This window comes from Triticum dicoccoides, chromosome 6A, assembly GCF_002162155.2.
Source record: "Triticum dicoccoides isolate Atlit2015 ecotype Zavitan chromosome 6A, WEW_v2.0, whole genome shotgun sequence".
Lineage (NCBI taxonomy): Eukaryota > Viridiplantae > Streptophyta > Magnoliopsida > Poales > Poaceae > Triticum > Triticum dicoccoides.
The window spans coordinates 23,487,031-23,504,405 of NC_041390.1; the positions used below are offsets into that span (position 1 = coordinate 23,487,031).

Genomic DNA, 17,375 nt, shown 5'->3' on the forward strand with positions numbered 1-17,375 from the left:
TCCGACCCCGTCCCTCCCGTCCCCGACCGCCCCTGCCTCACCATCCCCTCCACCGCCTCGCCCCCTGCCACGCCCCTCTCGGTGAGCTACGTTTTTTTTTTCATTTTTTTGCATTTTTTCTACTGTTGGATGGATGAATGAATGCATGGATGGATGTTGGATGTTAGATTGTTAGGTTAGATGTTAGATGTTAGGTTGTTAGGTTGATATATAGTTGAATGTTGGATGTTAGGATGTTAGATTGTTAGTTTGCATTATTTTTATCAGGATGATCTTGTAATTTGAGAAGTGCTCTAAAATTGGTATAAGATGAGTGATTATTTTTATCATGATGATCTTGTCAAAAAAATTGAACCGGACAAAATTTGACACTTGACAAAATAAGATTTTTTTTCATAGTTTTAAGTGTCAGTGCTTAATGTTAAGTAGCTATGTGAGATGTGCTGCAAAATTATGATATGATGAGTGGTTATTTAATCATGATGATCTTGCTAAAAAAATTGAAGGACAAAATTTGACACTTGACGAAACATGATTTTTTTTCATAGTTAAAAGTATCAATGCTTAATGTGAGGTGATGACCAAATTTTTTTTCACTCGGTGTAATTAACAGGATTTGTGGTGTTCCATCTTCGTGGAGTGATTGTCGACGTTGGAGGTGTTGGTCCACGATCATCCGTCTCCTTTGATCAGCTACATCGGAGGGTGAGCAACAATTCCATGACCTCGTCCATTTTTTTTCCATGTCACTAGATTAAATTTTCACATCAAGTCGCGTAACCTAGGTCTCCCGTCCGAAAGGGTTGCATCGATAAATATGCATTCAATTGCATATTTATCACCACAGCTCTTTCGAATTGTCCAGCGCTTTCCACGGACAGCCCGAGGATGTGTAGATTGGGTACGTTGTTCATGCTCTACCCCGTTCCGAGACAGGATTTCGGCGGCGCCTCCCTGTTGTTCTCCGGATGCACATTCTCTCGGCATTTTGCTGAGACGTGTATTTGGAGAACAGCGGGGAGGTGCTGCCGAAATTTTGTCTCGGAATGGGGTAGAGCATGGACAACATACTCAATCTACACATTCTCGGGTGGGATTAGGACCCATCTTTACCTATTAGAGATGTAGGTGGATTAAATATCATTTCTCGTCAACCTTGTAAAAAATAAAATATTGATGTGAGTAATTTAAATGAATCCTTAATTTTGTTGTGTGGCTTCCAATAAAGCAGAGATGGCAGATAATCAGTGAATGTATAGTGGGTTTTTCCGTCGGAATCAAGTAACAACAGAGTGGGTCGAGAAAACTAATGTGTTTTTGAAAGAGATATTCCGTAGTCCAATGAGGATGGTGCCAGAATGCCCGTGTGCCAGATGTAAGAGGCGTATCCGCAGAGATAAGAGTGAGATGACTAAGCACCTTCGCACGCATGGATTTATGCCCAACTTTAATATGCCGATAAACTTTGCCCAGCGGGACCATGGTAGAGAGGATGTGATACGACAACGCGTCGCTGGTTATGAGGACGATGGGGTTAGAGACATGCTAGATGATGTCTTTGCTGCACAGCCGACACCTCCATCACATTCAGCGAATGAACCGGAGGAGCCGGAGGAAACCGCAAAGGCCTTCCTGGAAATCTTGGCCTCGTCAAAGAAACCTCTTTATGAGGGTGCCAAGCTGTCTGTGCTGGATGCCATCTCACAACTGATGGCAGTCAAGGCTGAGTACGGCTGTAGCTGAGGTTGCTTCGAAGCATTTCTGGGAGTATGGGCTAACAGCCTGCCTGAGGGCCATGAGCTGCCGAAAAACATGTACGGTACGAAGAAAATCATGAAGGCGCTCTCGATGGACTATGAGAAAATACATGTTTGTCCAAAGAATTGCCTTTTGTTTAGGCATGAGTATGCGGATGACAAGTACTGTAGGAAGTGCGGTTCCTCTCGGTATATTGAGGTGGTCGATAAGCATGGTCAGAAGCAGCAGCTAAAATCCCTGTGAAGGTTCTTCGGTATCTTGATTTTATAAAAAGACTGCAGCGCCTTTTCATCACCGAGGAGTCTGCCAAAATGATGAAGTGGCACAAGGAAGGGAAAAGGTACAATCCAAAAAAATTGTACATCCATCACGAGGTGAAGCATGGAAGTCATTCGATATAGAGTACCCGGAGGAAGCAACCGAGGCTGGGAATGTCAGAATTGCTATAACAGGTGATGGGTTCAATCCATATGGTATGTCGTCTAATCCATACAGCTGTTGGCCCGTATTTGTTATTCCGCTGAATCTCCCTCCCGGCGCCATAATGCAACGCAAGACCATGTTCCTGTCGCTTATAATTCCGGGGCCTGAATATCCGGGGAAGAATTTGAGTGTGTTTATGCAGCCGTTGGTGGATGATTTGCACCATTCTTGGTACTTCCCGAGGTTGACATACGACCGACATCTGTAGAAAAATTTCTTGATGAAAGTTTGGCTACAATATTGCATGCATGACTTTCCCGGTTATGCCTTGTTCTGTGGATGGTGTACAAGTGGAAAGATGCCTTTCCCAGTGTGCATGCAGGCCTTGATTTTCATTTGGCTGAAGAAGGGTGGCAAGTATGTTGCATTTGACCTGCATCGGCAGTTCCTCCCTCCAGACCATCCTGATAGGGAAGACAAGAAGAACTTCACAAAAGGCAAAGTTGTCCATGAGGTAAACGAGATTCCAACGTTTTCTGGTGCGGATGTGCTTGCTCAGCTGAAAGCTCTTAAGCCTGCCGGTGAGGGGAAAGGCAAAGGCAAAGGCAAAGGCAAAGGCAAAGCCACAGGCAAAGACGAGGGCGAGGGCAAAGGAAAAAGTAAAGGGAAATTTTTTGAAGGATATGGTGAGACGCACAACTGGACTCACATTACCCCCTTCACGCAGCTTCCCTATTTTAAGGACCTCAAATTTCCATACAACATAGACGTGATGCACACCGAAAAGAATGTCGCGGAGTCCCTTTTTCACACGATCCTCAACATTCCTGATAAGACAAAGGATAATGTTAATGCTAGAGTTGATCAACAAAATATTTGTGATAGACCATGTCTACACATGCAGCCTCCCACAGGCAGTCGAAAATCTTGGTTCAAGCCAGATGCTGACTTCGTACTTAAAAAGGATCATAAGATGGAGACATTCAAGTGGCTGAAACACGTCGTGAAGTTCACTGATGGTTATGCATCGAATATAAGTAAGGGGGTCAATCTTTCAACGGGCAGAGTGACCGGGCTCAAGAGTCATGACTATCATGTATGGATTGAGCGGATTATGCCGGTGATGGTTCGGGGCTATGTTCCCGAGCGTGTCTGGCATGTGCTTGCGGAGTTAAGCCATTTCTTCCGCACGCTTTGTGCTAAAGAAGTATGTCCTGAGAAGATAAAAGAAATGCATAAGAAGGCGCCGGAGTTGATATGCAAGCTAGAGAAGATCTTCCCGCCAGGCTTCTTTACTCCGACGACACATCTCCTTTTGCACCTCCCGGACGAGGTATTGTTGGGGGGCCCTGTGCAGAATCGTTGGCAGTACGGCCCTGAGAGACAGAACAAGCATCTGAGACAGAAATGTGGAAACAAAGCTAAGATTGAAGCTTCCATAGCTGAGGCAGTTATCCTAGAGGAGATGGCAGACCTCAGGACAGCCTACTATCCGGACCATGTTCCCACGTTGCATAATAAGGTGTCTCGATACAATACAGAAGAACCCAAGTATAAACCCAAGTTGCCTCTATTCATCGGGCAAGGTAGTAGGGCTGGATGCTCGAAATCTTATCTCATGCCACGAGATGAGTGGGAGGATGTCATGTTCTATATCTTGCACAACATCAAGGAAGTTGAGGATGAGTGGATGAGGTAATACCTTTGCACCATTCTTTTAGTCAATTCGTTATGTTCACTTTGCCTAGTTCTTATACTGCTTTTCTTATTGTAGTCGATTTTTTGAAGAAGAATGGACGGGAATGTTGCCTCCTTTTGAAGCGGAGGCACTTGCTCTTCTCCGGAAGGGTGCTGATGGAAGGAAATCGTTGCGTGGTTCACCGAGAAAGTAATTTTTCACACTTTCAATTAAACTCATGCACCCTATAATTTCAATTAAACTCATGCACCCTATAATTTCAATTAAACTTGTAGGGAAATGATCCGACCGAATCAATGGATGAAGAATTGAGATGGGTTTCCATGGGTTTTGATCCTGTTGTCATGACATGCGAAAAGTATGATGTGAATGGGTATCGCTTCCATACAGAGGAGCACCAGAATAGTCGGCCTGATCCCAAAACCATAAATACCGGAGTCTTCACTGAAGGAGATAATAAAGTAGATTACTACGGAAGGGTGGGAAAAATATACGAGCTTACATTCAAACGTGGCCGCGAACACCTAAGTCTCACTGTGTTCAAATGCCGATGGTTCGACCCCAAAAAGGGTCTGAGACATACGCCTTCTGTTGGTTTAGTTGAAGTTAAACCATCAACCGTCTATGCCAGAGCTGATCTCTTTATCGCCGCTACCCAGGCCACACAAGTATATTATCTGCCTTACCCATGCCAGAAAGAGTACCTAAAGGGTTGGGAAGTTGTGTTCAAGGTGTCGCCGCATGGTAAGCTACCGGACCCGAACGATGATGATTACTACAACATAAACCCCATGACATACGAGGGAGTGTTCTATCAAGAGGAACATGATGACGTGGTCCGAAACAACGAAGATGATGACTTGGGTTATGTTGACCTAGACCCAAATGACGACGACGCACGGATTGATGGTGAGGCAGTTGTGAATCAAAGAGACATAATTATGCTTGAAAAGTTAAATGAAGACGCTGACGATGAGGAAGAGCCTCCACCTCCGTCAGACAACGAAGAAGATATGTGTGATAGTGATGATGAGACCGGTCCACAAATAGATTATAATAGTGATGATTCATATGGGTTCTAGAAAATGTAAGTTCTTTTAATGATCATTACAATAGTATGCTTAATGTGCTCTTCTGGTATTAATGTTTTTCCTGTATGCTTGTTTAATTGATATCCTTACTAATTGTTTATTCTCTTCTCAATGCAGGTTTGCTAATCATGCGCAAGTCCAGCGGCGCTAGTTTCCTCAGTAAATTTAAAGGACTTACTCGGAGTGGACGAGCCCACAAGGTCCCCTCCCGACTACGCGAGGATGACACCTCACAGGGAGGTGGAGGGGTTGGGGGAGGAGACCCTAGAGGAGGCGGTGGGGGAGAGCCCCTAGAGGAGGAGGAGGTGGGGGAGAGGAAACCGGGGCAAAAAACTCTGGGCCGTGTCTGAAATAGGAGGGTCTTCTTCGATGCCCTCCTATACAGAGGCACCTTCTGAGTCTGAGGAGGAGGAGTATGTTCCTGATGGCGAGGAGGAGGAGGCCGAGGAGGAGGGTGAGGAGGAGGAGGCCGAGGAGGAGGGTGAGGAGGAGGGCGAGGAGGGTGGAGGGGAGGTTGATCCCGCGTTGTGGGGTGACTTGCCACCGGGTTCTTCGCAGGGGTGGCTGCGTGGTAATGTCGGACTACCTACACCACCTTCTATCGAGGAGCACAAGTGGCTCATTAAACCTGTGGGGACAGAGTAAGTGCCTCTCAATCATATTTTCAACACATGACAACATTTTCTTATTGTACACATGCATGGAAATCATTTGATTCTTTTGCAGAAACTGGATCCTTCGCGGAAAGGGCCGTAAACCGAACGGCCTTATCACTGTCCTGTTGAAGGAGTTTTGGCCTGGCCTATTCTGCCCGCGGCCAGACAGGGACCCGCAGCAGCGGGTTTTGGCCACGAGCTGGGCCCACTATGAGGCTTGCAGCAACGCGGAGTACGGGACGACCGCTAAGGCCGTGATCACCAAATTTTGGGTAAGTTCTCTTCTGAATCACTTGTCTTCAGTTTCGTTCATAGTTTATCATTGAATCACTCAACTCATGCCTTGTTTGCTTCTGGTTTATGCATGATTGCAGCAACTCTATAGAGTTCTTGACGAGCACAAGGCCAGAGCCGACGTGGTCTTGCTTGCGGCTGCGAAGAAGAAAGCTCGTCAGTTGCAGTACGAGGTGCGCTGGGTTGCCGTCTCGTAGTACTACCACTACTACCTGCACCAAAAGATGACCAAAACTCAAGCGCAGAAGCTACGACTTACCTTGAGCAAGGAGCAGTTCATGATGGTAACTATTACTAACTTTTCATTGTTTCAAGCAGTCAACTATATGTTTCGTGCTCACATGTCATGCTTCCAAAATTTGCATAGGTTGTTCCTCGTTGGTGCTATGGAAGGCATGACGGATGGGCGAGTTTGGTGGATAGGTGGCTCGGCGCCGATGCAGAGTTTGCTGCCAAGAGCATCAAGGCCCGGGCTAACCGTGGAGACGACGGGACACACGGCCAAGGAAACAGGAACCACTAGGGCTTCAAGGCCATGAAGGTATATCTATGTGCATGATGCATTTTTGTTCTTCTTTACGTCATGTTCTTATGTATGGCCGACTTCTATTTGACGTTGTAGGAGGACAAGTTGAAGAGGCCGCTCTCAGACATGGAGTCGTGGAAGCTGGCCCGCGAGCGGAGTCATCGCAAGGAGGGCGAGAGCCAGTACTACGGCAAGACCGAGGAGCACCTGGGGTCTTACATTCATCACTATCAGGAGTTGCATCCGGATGTTCCTGTTGCTGAGGTCGCCCAGTCTCAAATCGACGACACGGCGGTGGTGGCCATCCAGGGGAAGAAGAATGGCCGGTATCCGTGTTTCGATGGCTTGATCACTCCTTCGATCTCGTACACACAACTTCGGGCTACCAACCCGAGACAGTTACGCCAGCATGCTGTAAGTACTTCCTCTTTATCTTTTTCTATCTTGCATTCTCAGTTTATTTTCAGCATTGCTCACTTAGAAACAACCTAAATTATGTAGGCATATAAGGAGTTTGTCGAGCATAGGAATCTCGAGGTGCGGGAGTACTTGAAACGAGTGAAGGCAAATGATGATTACAACCGTCAGATGATGACGGTTAGTTTTTCCCTCTTAAAACCAAGCTAAATTTTTGCACTTTCATTCCTTCTCATCTTCTAGTTTGCTTGTTTAACTAACATTCAGGCTATGTTGGCGTCTTGGACTAACCGCACGGATCCACCACAAATGGGACCCCCACCACCACCTGCGGGAGAACCCCCACACGTGCCCACGTTCGATGAATGGGTGGCACTAGGCAGTGATGGTCCGGTTAGTACATTTGCCTAACTACTAGCAAACTAGTTCTCGTTCATGAAACACTATCATATCATATTTACCGTTAGAATCTTTTCTGAAACATGTAGGGGACCGGTGGCTCGACTCCTGCTCCGTCGACCCCAGTCACTCCGATCTGGCAGAGTGGTGATGGTCGTGATGGCGGTTTTGGCGGAGGTGGTGATGGTGGTTATGGCGGAGGTGGTGGTGGTTATGGCGGAGGTGCTCTTGCTTGATGATTCCGTGCATGTGGCCATCGTTCCATGCCTTTCATATTCCTACTTTTATCATGTTTCATGTCTTGCACTACTTTTATGTTCATGAACTTCCGTCGGTGATGATCTTTAGATGATGTGATGAACTTGAGTATGTTTAGATGATGATGGTGAACTTGAGTATGTTTAGATGAACTTGAGTATGTTTACATGATGAATTGTCATATTTCTGCATAATTTCATATTGTTCTGTTTTGAAATGCTGTCAAATGAATTGGAAAAGAGAAAACAGGGAAAATAAAAAAAACTATGCGTACGGCAAAGCCGTCGGCATATATACGCCCAGGAGTTACCAGGGCTTGCCACGTGGCACATCTATGCCTACAGCAAAGCCGTAGGCATATATGAAAATCTATGCCGACGGCTTTGCCGTAGGCATAGCCCTGCTGCCAGGAGAACCCAGGAGCTGCCACGTGGCAGAGATATGCCGACGGCAAAGCCGTCGGCATAGATTCATCTATGCCTACGGCTTTGCTGTAGGCATAGCCCTGCGACGTGGCATTGCGTGATTCCTCAGCGCTTTTGACGGCGCCGTCCGTTGCCGTCAAACAAAAAACACTGCCGACGGCTATACTATGCCGACGGCTGACGTCAGGCCGTCGGCATAGGACCCTATGCCGACGGCTATACTATGCCGACGGTCGGACAAGACTACGCTAACGACATCTACGCCGACGGGGATATGCCGACGGCAGCCATAGGCATAGATCTATGCCGACGGCCTAGGGGCCTATGCCGACGGCCCGTGGCCGTAGGCATAGCCCGCGAGTCCGGTAGTGAGGCCTTGGTAAGACCACACTTGCAAATGAGATTTATTGCAAACTAGAGGGGCAGTTTCAGTGCCAGGCTTTTGTTTCTGTGTCCCAAAAACCTAATATAAGGAAGATTCTTAGAAACATACTCTCTCAAGCTGGCTATGTGGTCCTGGATCAAACTAATATGGAATCATGGGATGCGGATCAGCTGATCAGGACACTTTGAAGATTTCTTGCAGACAAGAGGTACTCCCTTCTGTAGTCTATAGTGCTCGGTTTAGTTTTGTGGGAATATATTCTTTCAGCTTGCTTGTATGCTGTTTGTAGAAATTCCTGCGGATGTGGGTAAGAAACTTACATCTTAGATCCTCTGGATGGGCACTTTATTAGTGAAATTAGTTACGCCATCAAGTTCCACGAAACCTCTATAATCAAGTAATTTGTTCCATATTTGATTTCTTTTGTTGTCACTGAAAAACATGACACTAGATTAACACTAGTTTGCAAGTCAGAAATGTTACAATTAATTTTCATATATTCTAAAAGTAAAATTCCTCAAATGAACATCTCAATTCTTACAAATGCCTGCATAATTATTTTTTTAAAAGAGGCAATGCCTGCATAAGGTTCAGTTTTAAAGCATTTACTCGTTGATTCACAGAAAAACAAGGCAACACGAGCTATCATTTATGCAATTCTAAAACCAAATGGGCCATTTTGGCACCACCAAGGCTCAACTATCATGTATATGCACTTTTGGAAAACTTAAAGGTAGAGGTTTTCTTGGGTGTGTTTTAGCCTTTTAAAGTTCATTTGAAGAAGGTGAGGATGCTTATTATGCTCCATATAATTTAACCTTCTTGGCAGGTACTTTATTGTAATCGACGACATATGGGATGCAACCACGTGGAGTATTGTTAGATGTGCTCTGCCAGAAAACAGCAATGGCAGCAGAGTAATAACAACTACACGAATCGAGACCGTGGCTACAGCGTGCTGCTCCAATAGCTATGATTATCTTTATAAGATGAAATTACTTAGCAATGAAGAGTCAAGAAAGTTATTTCTCAGAAGAGTTTTTTGTTCAGAGGATGGTTGTCCTACGTATTTGGAAGACGTTTGGGCTGAAATTCTAAAAAGATGTGGTGGCCTGCCACTCGCAATTATCAGTATATCCAGCCTATTAGCTAGTCAACCAAAGATGCTGAAGGGGCAATGGGAGGACATATTGAATTCTTTGAGCTCCAACTTTGAAGTGCATCCCACCTTGGAAGGAACGAGAAAAATACTAAACCTGTTGGAAATATTAGCACTTTTCCGATTAGACTTATCCACGAGTAAACAGTAAGCATGACATAAAAGGTATGCATCTCATAGCGATACCTAAGCATACTAGCACGTACAGAACATAGAATCGAACCATCTATGAGCTGCACATATACGGCTAGCATAAGTACGAGTAAACGAGGGATGAACAGATCATACCCTCCGGTTGGCCAGGCCAACGCGGCGGCAGTAGCAGCCTCGGCGTCGTCCGTGGCCTTCTTCTTGAAGGCGGCGTCGTCGGCCATGGTGTCGATGCAGGGGAAGTAGTGGAAGCAGAGGCGGACGAAGTTGGGGACGGATCAGGAGCAGTCGCGTCGAGACGCTCCCCAAAAACCTTATTATCGTTCTTCCGGGCAGGATCTCGAACGACAGGGTTCCGGAGGCACCTGCTCTCCCGACCAACCGTGCATGCGGTCACCGGGATGGGATCGCCGGAAGTAGCACAGAGAGAGGAACAGTAGCTGACGGTTAGGGTTGTACGAGAGGGAGTGAGTGAACTGAGTTAGGGTTCACTTCACTGGCCAGAGCCTTCTTATATAGGCCGTCAAGTAGATGGGCCTGGGCTAGGCCCACGACCGAGTCCGCGAACAGCCCACGGTCCAACGTCTCGGACAGTGGCCCTTCCGTAAGCGACTCGTTAATTAATTAACCATTCCTGCGCGGCAAAAATAAGCTTCAGCTCGGCTCATTCCCGCAACCCGCGGCGCGCGCGCGCGTCGTGATGAGGCAAGGCGAGGCGGGTGGCGGAGAAGGAGGAGCGCGCGTGTACCACTCCTCTTCCAAGCTCCCAATGGCAAGTGGTAGAGCAGCCTTTATAAAGGGGTCTCAACTCTCCTCAAATAGCAAGGTGGGACTAAACTTCCCACCACCTGCCATCTCATACATGGGCCTCAAAATTAACCAGGGATTAGTGTCTTATATGGGCCTAAGCCCATCCATAATCCAACAATCCCCCACCAAATCTCGAGGCACATAAGTTTGTCAACTATTCCAAACAATGTTTGATATACCAGAATTTTCAGTGGAGACTGTTAAGTTGAACTTCCACCTAGAGCAACAGGATTAGACTTCTTCACAACTAAACAATGGACTATGCCTTGAATTGTTAGTTTGGCGTGCAGAAGTTTCGCCTATTGTCAGCTGATACATGACTGCCGAAGGCTAAACCCCACGGGTGGAGCTTATTAGTCATACTCCATACCTTCTCATGAGCTTAATAGAGATTACCCAATCTCATAGACTGTGACCAGTAGTCGGGCTCACATAGGTGTGTTCCTCCAAAGAATGCTCTGTAGGTAAGCATCTTGCTTACACAAGCTTTGGAACGCATTAAGACAAAAGTTAGCCTGCCTTACAAAATTGGGAGTATTGTGCATCTCCAACGGAGTGGGTTAATTAAGGATACTCTCCTCAGTTGACCTCTGAATTGTTTTCCCAGGTCCTAATTCACGGGATCTTCGATCACATAGGTTGGGTTACCCCCATGGCAACTTATGTGGGTCTCATACCCATCTCCCTCGATGCATTTTCTATCACAATCCGTGATAGCCCTTTCGTAAAAGGGTCTGCCAGATTCTTAGCCGTCTGGATGTAATCCAACGCTATTACTCTGGAGTTTCTTGATTTTCTGACAGATTTCAATCTTCTTCTTATGTGCTTTGTGGATTTCATGTTATCCTTTGAACTCTTAGCCTTGGCAATCACTGTTTGATTGTCATAGTTCATAAGGACAGCCGGCACTGGTTTATCAACCATCGGCAAATCCATCAAAAGCTCTCGAAGCCATTCTGCTTCGACGCATGATGTGTCTAATGCTGTGAGTTCTGCTTCCATAGTCGATCTGGTTAAGATCGTCTGCTTGCAAGACTTCCAGGAAACAGCACCACCACCAAGTGTGAAGACATGTCCACTTGTAGCTTTCATCTCATCAGCATCAGATATCCAATTCGAATCACTATACCCCTCAAGTACCATCGGGTAGCCAGAATAGTGAATTCCATAGTTCGCAGTACCTTGCAAATAACGCATCACTCGCTCTACAGCATGCCAATGCACATCTCCCGGATTGGAAACAAATCAGCTCAGTTTGCACACAGCAAATGAGATGTCAGGACGAGTAGCACATACTAGGTACATCAGTGAACCAACCACTTGAGAATATCTCAATTGATCTACAGTCGTGCCTTCGAACTTTCGAATCCACACACTAGGATCATATGGTGTTGCAGAAGGTTTGCAGTCCGAATATCCAAAACGGCTCAAAATCTTCTCAACATAGTGGGATTGCAAAAGTGTAATTCCACCCTCAGAATTTCTCAGTAGCTTGATGTTTAGGTTAACATTAGCCACACCCAGGTCCTTCATCTCAAAGTTGTGAGACAGAAAAGACTTGACCTCCTCAATGACCTTGAGGTGGGTCCCAAATATCAGTATGTCATCGACATATAGACATAGTATAACTCCTTCGCCCCCACCATAGCGATAGTATACACATTTGTCAGCTTCGTTCACAACAAAGCCAGCAGATGTCAGAGTAGTGTTGAACTTCTCATGCCATTGCTTAGGCGCTTGTTTCAGGCCATACAAAAGATTTCACTAGCTTACACACCTTTCTTTCCTGACCATTTACTACAAAGTCATCCGGCTGTTGCATGTAAATTTCCTCGTCTAGCTCTCCGTTAAGGAAATCCGTCTTAACGTCCATCTGATGAACGAGAAGACCATGCGAGGCAACCAAAGCGAGTAACACTCGAATGGTTGTCAGTCTAGCCACAGGTGAATAAGTGTCAAAGAAATCCTCTTCTTCTTTCTGGGTATAACCCTTGGCCACAAGTCTAGCCTTGTACTTCTCAACAGTACCATCGGGCCTAAACTTCTTCTTGAACACCCACTTACATCCTAATGGTTGACAACCATAGGGACGATCAGTGATCTCCCATGTCCCATTAGCCAAGATGGAATCCATCTCACTACGGACCGCATCCTTCCAGTAGTCAGCATCCGGAGATGCATAAGCTTCTGAAATGGTACTGGGAGTATCATCATCCACGAGGTACACTAGGAAATCATCACCAAAGGACTTTGTAGTCCTCTGTCTCTTGCTCCTAACAGGAACTTCCTCGTCATCCTCCATGGAACTCTCATCACTTTTATGTTCATAGTATTCCATCGGAATAGCAGGTTCAGGAGTCTCATCAGATTCCAGTCTAGAATTGCTTTGCATATCTCTCATGGGGAAAATATCCTCAAAGAATGTAGCATCCCTAGACTCTATAATTGTACTGACCTTCTGGTCAGGTACCTCAGATTTTACAATTAGAAATCTATAGCCAACGCTATGCTTGGCATAGCCAAGAAAAACACAGTCCACAGTCTTTGGTCCCAACTTGCGCTTTTTGATTATCGACACGTTGACTTTCGCCAAACAGCCCCAAGTGCACAAGTAAGAGAGTGTAGTTATTTTCTTTTCCCATTGCTCATAGGGAGTAGTCTCATTATCCTTTGTGGGAACTTTATTCAGGACATGACAAGATGTCAATACAGCCTCCCCCCACCATGCCTTGGATAAACCCGATGTATCTAACATGGCGTTAACCAAATCAGTTAGAGTACGGTTTTTCCGTTCGGCAACCCTGTTTGACTGGGGTGAGTAGGGAGGCGTCCTCTCATGAATAATACCATGTTCCGCATAGAATAAATCAAACTCATTAGAAAAGTACTCTCCACCACGATCAGACCGGACTCGTTTTATTTTCTTCTCAAGTTGGTTCTCAACTTCAGCCTTATAGACTTTAAAGTAGTGTAGAGCCTCATCCTTAGTATTTAACAAATACACATAGCAGAATCTAGTGGAATCATCAATCAGAGTCATGAAGTATTTCTTTCCACCTTTAGCCAACACACCATTCATCTCACAGAAATCTGAATGTATGAGCTCTAGAGGTGCCAGGTGTCTCTCCTTCGCAGGCTTGTGAGGGGCTTACGAGGTTACTTAGCTTGCACACACGCATGGCACTTAGAACCTTTGGCTAAAGTGAAACTCGGGATTAAATCCATTTTAGCTAGCCGCGTCATTCAACCGAAATTTATGTGACAAAGACGTGAATGCCAAACCTCAGATTCGTTCACATTAGAATGAATTTGGTTCACGACTTTATTGCAGAAATCCTCCAGGGAAAGGCTGAACAAACCACCACAATCATATCCTTTTCCAACAAATAGTCCATACTGAGATACGACTACTTTGTTAGACTCAAATACTAACTTAAACCCTTCTTTACATAGAAGGGAGCCACTAACGAGATTCTTCTTTATGGCGGGGACATGCTGCACGTTCTTCAGTTGCACGATCTTTCCCGAAGTAAACTTCAGATCTACCGTGCCAACACCATGAACAGAAGCATGCGAGCCATTCCCCATCAGGACGGAACAATCTCGTGCGACCTGGTAGGAAGAAAACAAAGACACATCAGCACACACATGAATATTGGCCCCAGTGTCAATCCACCAATCAGTGGACTGACAGACTGAAAGTATGGTAAACAGATTACCATACCTAGATGCCGCATCATTGTTGCTCAAAGTGACATTCACAGACTTGGAGTCCTGTGCTGGATTCTTATACTTGTTTGGGCACTTGTTCGCCCAATGTTCATCTGAACCACAAGTAAAGCAGCCATCTCTCTTTTTGTCTTTCTTCTTACCCTTCTTCTTAAAGGTAGTATTCTGCTGGACAGAGTTCTTTCCCTTGAACTTGTGGAAGTTCTTCTGCACCACATTGGCGCTAGAAGAACTCTCTGCCCCTTTCACGTGCGAGTCATTTGCTCTCGAGTTCTACTCAACACTGAGATGACCAATGACATCCTCAACAGAGAATTCACGTCTCAAGTGCTTGAGAGAAGTAGCCAAGTTCCTCCAACTAGGAGGGAGTTTTGCAATAATGCAACCCGCGACAAACTTGTCCGGTAACTCACACTTCAGGAGCTCTAGCTCCTTAGCAATGCACTGTATCTCATGAGCCTGGTCCAATACAGAACGGTTATCAACCATCCTATAATCATGGAACTGCTCCATGGCATACAGCTCACTGCTAGCATCAGTTGCGCCGAATTTGACTTCGAGCGCATCCCACAAGTTTTTGGCAACGCCCATATGAATATAGGCGTCAACCAACTTGCCTCCAATCACACTCAGAACTGCTCCCAGAAAGATTGTGGTTGCCTCCCTAAACGCCTTCTCCTGTTCAGGAGCAATCGTTTCTGTGAGGGACACACCACCAACCCAGAACACGTTCATCGCTGTGAGCCACAAGGTGGTCCTAGTCTGCCAACACTTAAAATGCGTCCCGGTAAACTTTTCCGGTTTCAGAGTAGCAGCAAAGCCTTGAATCGAAAAGTGCCTAAAATAAGGTTTTTGGATTGTTGGAAATATTAGCATTTTTCCGATTAGACTTATCCACGAATAAACAGTAAGCATGGCATAAAAGGTATGCATCTCATAGCGATACCTAAGCATACTAGCACGTACAGAATATAGAATCGAACCATCTATGAGCAGCACATATATGGCTAGCATAAGTACGAGTAAACGAGGGATGGACAGATCATACCCTCCGGTTGGCCAGGCCAACGCGGCGGCGGCAACATCGTCGGTCAGTGGCGCTTTCATAAGCGACTCGTTAATTAATTAACCATTCCTGCGCGGCAAAAATAAGCTTCGGCTCGGCTCATTCCCGCGGCGCGGCGCGGCGGCGGAGGAGGAGCGCGCGTGTACCACTCCTCTTCCCAAGCTCTCAATTGCAAGTGGTAGAGCAGCCCTTATAAAGGGGTCTCAACTCTTCTCAACTAGCAAGGTGGGACTAAACTTCCCACCACATGCCATCTCATACATGGACCTCAAGATTAACCAGGGATTAGTGTCTTATATGGGCCTAAGCCCATCCATAATCCAACAAAACCTTAGCTACACAAATCTTCCTCATTATTTGAAGACATGTATGCTGTATTTGGGTATATATCCAGAGGGTTATACAATCAACAAGAATGATTTGGTCAGGCAATGGTTAGCCCAGGGTTTTATAAGTATATCACACGTGCGGGAACCAGAGGCTGTTGCAGAGGGCTATTTCAATGAACTTGTCAACAGGAGCATTGTTCAACCGGTAGATACAGATCATAATGATGAGGTGTTGTATTGCAAAGTGCATGATATGATGCTTGATCTTATTATGCACAAGTGCAGAGAAGAGAATTTTATCACTGCAGTAGAAGACTTACAAGCCTTGATTGGACTGCAAGGCAATGTTCGCCGACTCTCCCTCTACTTGGATGATGTAATAGATGGCGCTACATTGGGAACTGCCAGGCTCTCACAAGTAAGAGCGCTAGCAAGATTTGGCATCTCCACATACACACCTCCTCTATCAGAGTTCAAGCATCTCCGAGTTTTAACTCTTGAATTTCCAACTAAGCATGAAATCCCTACGGACACTGCGAGGCTTCGACTTGGGCATGAACTCGGCAGAAAACATCAGAGACCTCAGAGATCTGACCAATCTGAAGGATCTTGAAATATGCCGTGTCTACCGGAAGCAGTTGGATGAGGCAGAAGCAACAAAACTTATGAATATTCTGAGATTCTCCCCAGAAAAACTTTGCAACCTCAGATACCTGTGTATGGAATCTTATCTCCCCAGCGCATGCTCGGATGCATTGGGTTCACTATCCGCTTCTCCCCGCCTTCTTCGCAGGCTCCATTTACGGGGTTGCATGTTATCGAGGGTTCCCAAGTGGATTCAGGAGCTCCATAACCTCTATGACCTTGCACTAGGGGTTAAGGAGGTGTTGGATGATGATGTTGGAATCATTGCACAGTTGCACTCCCTCATCCACCTGAACGTGTACATCGTTGGAACTCCTAAAGAGAGGGTCACCATCTGCGGAACAGGATTCCTTGCTCTCAAGCATTTGGAAGTCACCTGCCGTTGGACATCATACCTGACGTTTGCGGCAGGGGCAATGCCCAGGCTCCAGAGGCTCGAGGTCGCATTCAACGCGCGCGGATGGGAGCAGCACGGTGCTGCTTTTGGCGGCGTCGAGCACTTGTCAGGCCTCAAGGAAGTCTCGGTGCGCATTGGGGGATATGGCGCCGAGGAATCAAGTGCAAGAGATGCGCAGTCCGTGCTTAGGGATGCCATTGGCAATTTGGCATGCACCCGAATTGTCCTGCAGCTAACATCAAGTGTCTTGAAAACATGAATTTCACTTTTGATGACTAGAAAAAAGAGGAGGTTGTGAACTCTAGCACTTGAAGCCCAAATTCTGGTTGCTAGATTGTTCCTAGATTGTTCCTAGATTGTTCCTAGATTGAATCACATGTGAAATTTATTCTGCTTGCTAGTTGTGAGCTTGAGTTGTGTGTTTGTGTATAATCGAAAGATGAATTGGTGAAAAAGTGATATGTTTCTGAAATTTCGAAACATTCAGCTGTTATATGTAAACCAGTGTGTGTGTTCATGGGAAAGCTTATCCATGTATTGATCACGATCGGCTTCTTCCACCGATCAGATGTGCAGATTTCACATGTTCCATTTTAGTCTTTGCAACATCTGAATGAAAACTGCAGGCTGTTGGTGCCAGAAAGAAATGGTTTCAGTTTTTATCTTGTTCTTGCCGGTGAATGCGCAGCTGTTAATACTGATGTGTGCTGTTATTATTTGAGGTGTCCCTTGCCCGATCCGCTGATGCTACAGCCAACA

The 17,375-nt window shown here is 45.9% G+C and overlaps 1 pseudogene; it reads left to right on the forward strand.

The window, feature by feature from the left end:
* The window catches only part of LOC119318747, a 42,240-nt pseudogene extending 25,345 nt beyond the window's left edge, over positions 1 to 16,895 (forward strand).
* Positions 16,896 to 17,375: the final 480 nt, after the last annotated feature.